We start from the raw sequence: 10,220 nt of genomic DNA, 5'->3' as shown, positions 1-10,220 counted from the left end.
GAGAACCAAGAACTGTGTAAGAGTGAACATTTTTGTTATTTAGGGTCGATTATCACAATAGCGGGGGGAGATTGATGCGAATGTGACCCATAGGATTAAGGTGGGATAGTATAAGTGGAGAAGTGCGTCTAGGGTACTGTGCGATAAACGAATACCCACTAGACTAAAAGGTAAGTTCTATAGAACGATTATTAGACCAGCGATATTGTATGGGACGAACTGTTGGGCAACCAAAAAACAACATGTAGATAAGATAAGTGTGGCTAAGATGAGGATGTTAAGGTAGATGCGTGGCAAGACTAGACAAGACAGAATTAGAAATGAACGTATTCGGGAATAGGTAGGAGTAGCACCGATAGAAGATAAGTTGTGAGAGAATCGATTGAGATGGTTTGGTTATATTCAACAGAGACCAACAGAGGCAGTAGTGAAGAGATGCGATGTTGTAAGGGTAGATAGAAGGGTTAGGGGACGGGGTAGGCCTAGATTAACGTTGGCTAGCGTTGTAAGTAGAGATATAAATCTACTTAATTTGACTAATGAAATGGCCTTTGATAGGGCCGCGTGAAGAAAAAGGATTGCCGACCTCATTTGATGAGACTTAAGGCTTGGTTTGGTTTACAAATAACAATACTAAGGATTCAACGCAAAGGTTCTCAAATCAATATAGTCATCACACAAACACTTCCATTTGCCATTTTAAGGAAATTTTATCTGCGGGAATCGGCACCCATGTATATACAATGTTTTGGGACTTTCATCCTGGATACACATGCCAACTTAATTCAATGGAGTACATTCTCTTTCTCCTCCCAAATATGGAGTATATTCTCTTTCTCCTCTTAAACATCATATATATATAATGTATTAAAAATACAGTCATATTCAATGACAACTATTAAGAGATTAGTTTCAATTTATCTAATTCTCATGTAGTTGCTACAACACTTATGACTATCATCCACTAATAGCCCAAAACAGATATACAATCTTTGCAACAGATAAATTATTCAACTCCCATAGGTGCGAGGTAATACATTTCTAACTCCACAATTTATATAAACATTCATCTAATTTCATATTCCCAATGCCAATCCCATTTTTATACAAAATAATTATTCGAGACATTTTAGGACAAAACTCCCACTTTTTTTCCAATTTCATCCCAAATACCAAAACTAACAATTTTAACACCACACAAGCTCATATTTACTCTCATAACCATTTCCAACACATTCATTCGAAAACCCCATTTTTGATTTTAGACCAAAACCCTAGGTTTGTTCAAAATCCTCCAAATCCCTACATTTATTTACACAACCACAAATAGCTAAATTAAAACTCGTAGGGGAGTGTAGAAAGTCCCTACCTCAAGCTTAGAAGACCAAGGGAGAAGTGGAGAAACGCCGAGACCAAGATTTATTCGGATAAAAATGTAACTCTTGAAGTGCTCTACCTTTTTAACAAAGGTACAAGGGTGGAGAAATCACTAGATCTAGATGAAAAAGTAGAGAGAAGGTAAGTTTTAGAGAGAGAGGGTCTTAACTTTAGGGTTTTAAGAGAAATAGATCTGAAAAAGTGATGTGAAAAAGACTTTTTTACGAACTGATATACGTATAGTTCACTTGAGCGCAAAAAGTGACGCTCAAACGTTAGACACAATAAATTGTTCAGCTCGAGTGCAAGAAATCGCGCTCGAGTGTAGAATATACACATCCAGTAGTTTTGCAGATAATACACCAACGCTCGAGTGCAAAAAAGGCCGCTTGAGCTAAGCCTGCTCGAGCGCAGAAAGGACCGCTCGAGCGTAGAATACACTCTCCTAGTAGTTTTGCAGACCTACAGAAGTACTAGGAGTTTGCAAAGTCTGCTTGAGTGCAAGAAGTACCGCTTGAGTGGAAGAGCAAAATTCTAGGCAACTAGAGTTGGGAAACTGAACAACCAACCTATCCTAAACACAACCACAGCAATCCAATAGCCAAGTTTGAGGAAAAAGAAGGTAAACAAGACATATTCAGCAATACGAAATTAAGAAACCAGAGTCTAGAATACAACAAGGGTCGGGTCAAAACCAGAATTGCTATAGTGACGCCGAGGATACTAAAATGATATCGAGCAAATGGAGGGCTGCAAATGTTGAGAAGTGTCACCGAACTATGTGGACAATTGTAATATTGGCCCAATGGCCAATTTTCATGTTTCTCACCACTAAGACGTTGGCTCTTTGAGTCAGTTTTCGCTGCTCATCATAAAGGTGCCATTTTGAAGCCGATTTCAACAATTTCAAATCTTCAAATCTCCTTTTGACATGTCGGTGAGATTAATTATTGGATAAGTTAATGGCTTTTTATGAGTACAAAGCTTGCTTCTTTGATCTTGGAATAATCATCGTTTGCTTAAGAACATTGTATTAGGTTTGTGTAAGATGATAACTCTGGTCTGTGGCTAAGGATTTTATTGGTGAGTTAAACTGCCAAGTAGCTTTATAGGGAGTGTTCCAAACAATTCTTCGCTGAAAAGTTTCACTTGTTCTAGTGAGAGAAAGTGTAGATTTATTTGCATCCCTTACTACCGAGAATGACTCATTAGCCTGAAAATTTTTTCTAAAGAGAGAAAATTAAAGACTGACCAAATAATATGCTAATTTTAGCTAACCTTATCAAAAACTTATGCCTTTCATTGAGTTGGTTTTCACGAGTATATGCATGTGCAAATAAATGTTTACGCATAAACATAACATATATATATAAATATATTTTGGAGAGAGAGAGAGCTTTTTGGTCATGGTGTTACTGACCATGTCTCACTATTCTCTTTAGGCAACTCTAGTTGGTTTGTTAGCTAAGTAGGTGTTTGGCATGCGCTAAAAAAGTGTACTTTTTTTTGCATACATACACTTATTTAGGTCACATCAATCAGCATCTATCAATATCTCATCTCTACTTTTCTACCTACTTTCTCTACTTTTCTACACATTTTTTTTATAATAAAAATTCAAAAAGTGCACTTATTTAGAATATCCCAAACTACCCCTAAATATATTTTCTAGAGAGAGAAAGTCATGATTCAATTCTGGATCTTTGGATATTTCTTTTATGACAAGTTTTAGCAATTCAAAACTAATAATAAGTGAATTTATGCACATAGACATATGCATGTTGTGACACCCCAATTATTTAATTAATTTAATAAAAACAATAAAAAATAAAATAAAATATTTAATTTTATAGTTATATGTGCTAAAATGTAAATTAGGGGCATTGTTATTACCAAAACATAACAATGTGATTAGTATATTTTTGGGCCAAACCAAACATAACCATGCAATTAGTAACCTATGTGGGCCAATTAAGATTAAGTGATATGAGTTGTAAGCCAAAGAGATTAGCTCATCTTGAAACAAAAATGTGGCAAATGGTGAGACAAGCAACGTCAGAAACCTAAGGAGCTAGAGATGGTACCTATATACCTTAGCTTGAGTGAATCAGCATGGGTAGCCAACCATAAAAGGAGCTGAGACTATAGCAAATGAACAAAAAACCCAAAAAAACACACAAAATAGTAAGAGAAAGTGGAACTCGGAGGGATCAGAAAACAAAAAGGAATACTATGAGTCAATTTTTAAGATGAGTTATATTATATCTTAAGTAGCCATAAATTATTTTATGCAAATCATGTTTTCTTTTTCCCAATTATATTAACATTCAATTATGTTTTTTTTTTATGAGCCCTGCTTATTTAAAATTGAAACCCATAAATATGATTGTTTGAGTTTTGGAATTTATTTGACAATGAGTATATAACCATTTATTTTTATAAGTACCACCACAGAGGTCCTATGTCTTGGGGGACTTAAATAACCATTGGCCCTCTGAATTGTCACTTTAGTGACCCTCTGACAGTCTCATGCCTTGTGGAACGTAAATAACCATTGGTCCTCTGATTAGTCACTTCGTGACCCTCTGTCTATCATGGATCCATAGACCCTCTGTTATGTTCTGTATGGTGATTATGATTGTTTTGCATATATGATTTTTGTATTATATGTCTATTATTTAAAATAATTTATTCGAACCAAACTATTCATTATTTAGCCTAAATAATTATCCATGGTGATTTGTATACCTTTATGCTCTTAGTATAATATTCCTCACTCTGCTATGTGCTTATAGCTGTTAAAACCCTTTTAGGTGAAGAAACTTGAGGAAGAATGGTTTTTACCCATTAAGTAGGACCCAGATTTGATATAAACATCATAATTCTTTTCTTTTTTCTTTCTCATTTTTTTTCGTGTTTATTTGTAATTATTATCTGACTTATGTTACATAAATAATAATTCTCATGTATGCTTCAGATATTTATCTACATCTTTTCTTTCATTTCACTGCATTATTTAATTTAGTTTCTTTGAACTAATCTTAGAAATTTTAGAATTTAACTAGTTACGAATCTAGTCCTAGGCACCGGGGTAGGTCGTGACATATGTGTATATGGAAGCATAAAGGAAATAATCTTTTTGGAGAATGGAAGCTTTGTTTCGCATTTGTTAACCAGCACTCTAGCATTCTAGAGAGAGAAAGTTTAGACCAAACCATGGGCTTATGAGAGTAACAATTTGTTCTTTAATCCTATCCTTCCTAGCTAACCAAGTTACTTGAATAAATATTTTATGAATTTGCTTGAATAATTCATGGTTATGTGTATAGAATGATAAAGATGTAGAACTCCCTTTATTAGTTACGTCTGCTTTGGCTGGTCTTGGCGGTACTCACAGAATTAGATTTTTAGCACTAGGTTGCATTCCTAACGAAGTCACCGAGCTACTTTTTTGCATGTTTGCAAGCAATGAATGTTGGTGGCATTGCAGCCCAACCTTTACTGTTCCTATGGTGGTTTGAGAAGGTAGTGTTTATGCTAACTACCTTTTTGGCAAAATACAAAATTGATCTTTGACACCAAGTTGTCTAGAACTCCCGAGATGATATTGATGATGCCATTGAGTGAGACATGGAGTTACCGATATGCCATGGTTCTATACTTCAAAATAGTTCTCCACTTTGTGTGGTAAGTTTAGGCGGAGTGAGTGGTCAATATAGCATTACCATATCACTTTAGTTCTCTTACGTTGAGGGTATCACTAATCCTTTCTCATCGTGATTGGAGTAATTTTTTCCTGCAACTCAAGATGTTTATCAATTAGTTATTTGGTTGGCCCTCGCTATCAGGCATTTTCCTTGGTGTGAAAAAATAGTCTAATTGTGAGTCCATAAGCAGTATCTATTTTTTAAAATTTTATTTTACTTAAACAATTGTAAATCAATTCAATGATCTAAGTTTCATAAATACACAATTGCATGTATGTGTATGCATAAAACAATAAAAAAAAATTAGGAAAAGAGGGATAGTAGGCCTCCGAAGATGTGGTTGGTTGAAACTTCTTATGGCAAGTTATTAGATCAATGGATTATTGATGGGACTATACTTGTTTCAATTATGCCAATCATGCAAGTAGAATTGCCAAATGTTCTTTGATCGGTTAATGCCTTGTCGAGACGACGTGTGGCCCAAGAGCTGCATGGGCTATAAATTAGTTCAGATTGTAAATAATAATATTTGAATTTTTTTTTTGGTTGTCAATCATAGGCAAAATGTACTTTTGGTGCCGACTATATTTATGGTTGCTGAAATAATGTTCTCGGTAGACCTACGTCCATTAATTTGCCAAACATCAATCTAGAGAGAAAGATGATCCAATTTGCTAGTGTACATGCAAAAAACTTCACAAAGTTCCTAATTTCAAGCATATATAACAAAAGTTTATGCTCATAATTTGGAGAGAATATATGTTTAGAGAGATAGAGTTGGAGACAACTTATCTTGGATTTTGGCTTGTCGAATCCCTTGGTCGGCAACTCTTCTTGATCTTCGTTTTTCCGAAATACTTGGTCAACAATCCGAACAATCATATCAAGTCATCTAGGATAACTCAGAATATTTGGTCGGCCAAAATGGTGAAATAAACTTAGCTTTGTAACATTCACCATTTCATTGTATTGCTCGGACCATGATTGACAACTCTATTAAGTTTCTTGCCGAACAAATTTTTGAAGCAATTGCGTAAGTTGCAGCGTCACCGAACCGGGCTTTAGCACTGTCGAGAGAGGCTGTAACGCTGCCAAGCAGCCTTGTGTGAGTTGCAACTGTTGGAAAATTGGTTTATATAAGGCTTATTTTGGGCCAACTTTGAGCCCAAAATTGAGTGGGCCCCGTACGTCTTTTGGGTCGGGTCTGAAAAGGTGAAGTGTTCCTTGCCACGTGGCAAGTCACACAGTGAAGACGGTTCGTCAAAACCATTTATGAGTGAATGGGAACATGACGTCGCTTTCGGGTTCGTGGAATAAGAAATTTAAGGAAGTAAATGTGGGTTTCTTTGGAAAGGGTTGTCCCACATTGAAACTTTAAGAGAGTTTTGTTGAGTTTAAAAGCTCTAGCCAACAACACTTGGGTTGGGCCGTAAGGGGCACCCCAAGTTTGTAGAAGGGAAGAATTATGGACAAAGTGAACCTTAGCCCAAACCACTACACACGCGTGGGCGCCGCCGTTCGGCCGACCGAGTCGTGCCGGGCGCGAGTGTGGATCGGGTCTTGTATTAATTTTTTGGACAAAATTATTTTGAATCTTTTCCAAATTTTTTGCGGGAATTTAATTTAAATTTGAATTCAAATTGTTTGTCCAAAATTTGTGCCTCTTCCATGTTCCACTACAAATTTCGAACAGGTTTTTTAACTGCCAATCTGTTATATATTTCGGACAGATTCACTATTAAATCTGCCTAGGTAGATTCAAACAGTGTCATACAATAGTTTTGGGCAGTTAGATAACTGCTACAGTTTAGACATTTGTTCAATTCAAATGGCACATGTTCACTTCATTTTTAGTACCTGTTCGGGTCTATATCATCTAGACTTGTTCCAGCAGAGTTTGGTAAATCAAAAACTTCAAGTAAATTCTGTCTAGACTTGTTCTTCAATCTGTTAAAATTCTGGACAGTTTCTAAATCTACACAGATTCAAATCTGTTCAGTTTCTATACTAAATCTGTTCAAGGGTTTAGCATCTGTTGAAGTTATAGAAACTTATCTGTTCGGACAGCTTTTGTTGCCTACATACACCAAACATTTCCAGTAGTTTTGTTTATGGAAAACAGTCTGATAAATACTCCTTTTGCTGTCCAACGTTGCTTTGTTTTGCACTATTCTTCATATTAGTTTTAGAATAAATTTCAGAGAGTTAGAACACAGGTTTGGTTCGCTGTAGAATTTTGTTTGGTATGCTACAACAATTTTGTGAAGATCATTGTATCCTGGGAGATAGACGCCACTCAACCGTATGTACCGTAGCGGGGCAAATCTGTCTTAAGCACAGAGTGTCACACACTCGACTTGGTCTTTAATTATTTATTTGGTTCAACAAAATAAATTCTGTAAGTTTTATTTTATTTTGTTTGAATTATTTCAATTTATTTTATTTACACAGAAGATTGTTCCAACAGCAGCTGTGTCTTTGCCAAGCAATCTTGTATGAGTTACGGTGTTGCCGAGTTGGGTTTTATTGATAATCAACCAATTCTTCTGTGTGAAGAGTTTGTCCTGCTAGATTCAAATGAACCTTCTTCAATATGATGTTTATTTAGCAAAAAATATCTAGGATGAAATAATAGTTGCTCGTTGCTTCTATCGGACTTGGTCGCTTTGCTTGTCACTTTGTTCTTGGCTTAGCAAATCTTTGTTGTTGAGATGATGCAAAGGTGTTGGTGTTATACCAAAGAGCAGCGCCTAGCTTTGCCGAATAATATTCTAGAGAGAAAGTCGACCAACTGGTCGACGAATGTTCCAAGTTTGTACCTTTCTGCAATGTTCATAAATTTAATTATAAATATTAGACAAACAAAGTTAGGCAAATTCCATCATCATATGTGTATTTATATTAGCCTATATTAGAGAGGGGGATGGAGACCTTTTTTTTTTTTTTGGCAAGCTTGTTGGTATTTTCATTTCAATGTTTGGGAAACAGTGAGGGTATTTTCTCTGTCGGTGATCGGCACCGAGTAGAGGCTAGTTCGTTATGGGTGCCAATCAATTTTTGGTCGCTCTGGTCATCTGAAACATCATATTGCTGAAACTCTTGCAAGAAAACAATTTGATAATGTTTTTCAGTAAACCAACATTGCTATTTGATATTATTATTAGTCATGAGGCTCGGAAAACAGACCACGCATTAATAAAAGAATATATTATAATTGCGACAATGATTGATTATAATCATGATGATTGGCAAATTATAAATCAGAAATTTAGAATGATGTTTTGTCATTTTCTTAGTTAATCTCTTTCGTTCGCACAGACGGCGCCAATTGTGGAGCCATAAATTATTCCACATATATTAATCAAGAGATTAATAAAGAACTGAGTCACACCATTTTGAATTTGCAAAAAGAATAAACAGTTAGTGCCTCTCGACCGGCGGTTGTTGGCCGGAGGACATTCCGACGATCAAGTTAGATAAGATATATCTAAATCAAACTGAATAAGTAAATAGAATAGTTTAGGCATACCCTCCCAGGAGTTGAAGATTACATCCCCTTATATAGGCTAACTTGCCACTCATTTTGCTCAGTGAGCTTAAGCCATCAATTTCGTCAAATGAAAATGAGTCATATGATTTAAAATTCATCTGATACAGGTATGCTAGAGCAACTTGGCAAATTATATTGTAAGGTATTATTTTATTATCTTAATTCTATATCCATGTAGGTATTAGGTGGGCCCACATCCTATGAGTTAATTTTTATCCCTCCATGGTATTGTATATATAAAATTTAAATTAAATATAAATGTTTCATAATAAAAAATTTCATGTTAAGTAGAAAACTCAATATAAATTATGCATAAGATATTAATAAGGTAGATGAAAAAATAAAAATAATCTTTAATATTAATAAAATAAAAATAAATTCTATAGATTGTTGGATTATGTAAAAAAAATTTGCATCTTAGATTTTAGTTAATTAGATATAAATGTATGTAAAATGTTTGGGACCTCCATAAAAGAGGATCCCATGACCCTCACTGATATATTGACTATTGATGTGTTTGAATTTTTTTTCACAGTGAAATGAATAGTTCAAATCATTTTGAGGTTATGGAGTTGTATTTTGTAGAGTCTCTATTATTACTGTAGAATTTTTAAAAAGTATGAGAGAATAGTATGCACCCCAGGAGTGAGAGAAAAAAAGAAGGGTAAATTACATTTATCTCTCCTGAGGTTTCTGACAAATACAGGGACCTCTCCCATGGTTTGAATAATTACAGTAACCTCTCATGCTTTACCTGACAATGTCAAGATTCCTCTATTCCGTCTATTTTGCACAAACGATGTTAGTATCCTATAAAAAATGACCATATGACCCTTGCTTGTGTGTGAGAGAGAAAGAGATGGTTATGGTTTAGGGTTATATAGGAAAGCTGAGAAGAAGATCAAAGGAGAAAGATAAGATACTGAGAGAGAGAAGGGTTAATGAAAGGAGGTGAGAATTCTAGTGGGACTTCATGTTTTATGGGTTTTGGAGAGAACAGCAATAGACTATGTCCAATGATGATGATTTTACCCTAATGTTCACAACAATAATACCCTATTTCTTCCAATAAGTCTCAACAACAACAATCACATTCATGGCCAAAATAGTTGCAACAACAACAACAATAACAACACAAACTCAGGCTATTACTTTATGGAGAACCATAACGACAACAATAAGGGTAGCTTTTCATCTATTAGGGCTAAGATCATGGCTCATCCTCACTACCATCGCCTCTTGGCTACCTATGTCAATTGTCAAAAGGTAATAAACTAACCTTACCCCCCTCCCCCAAAAAAAATAAAATAAAATACCCAGATGCCTTAAACCATGAATCTCTCTCACTCTCTGTCTCTTTCTCTCATTTTCTCTCCCTCTCATCCTTCTTGTTCTAAATTCACTAAAAAAACAAATACCCGGATGTTCTAAACCATGACACACACTCTCTAGATGTGTGCCTAATAATTCTTGGAGGCTGTCAAAGACCCACATTCCAATACACAATCGAGTTAATCGACGAATTCACACTCAAATTCCAATACACAATCGAGTTATTCCATTGAAAGGGTCAAATTTACAGTGAT

This window comes from Camellia sinensis, chromosome 10 (assembly GCF_055761805.1).
Source record: "Camellia sinensis isolate YWXY chromosome 10, ASM5576180v1, whole genome shotgun sequence".
NCBI lineage: Eukaryota > Viridiplantae > Streptophyta > Magnoliopsida > Ericales > Theaceae > Camellia > Camellia sinensis.
The sequence above is the reverse complement of the archived record's forward strand: the minus strand, read 5'-3'. Positions refer to the sequence as shown.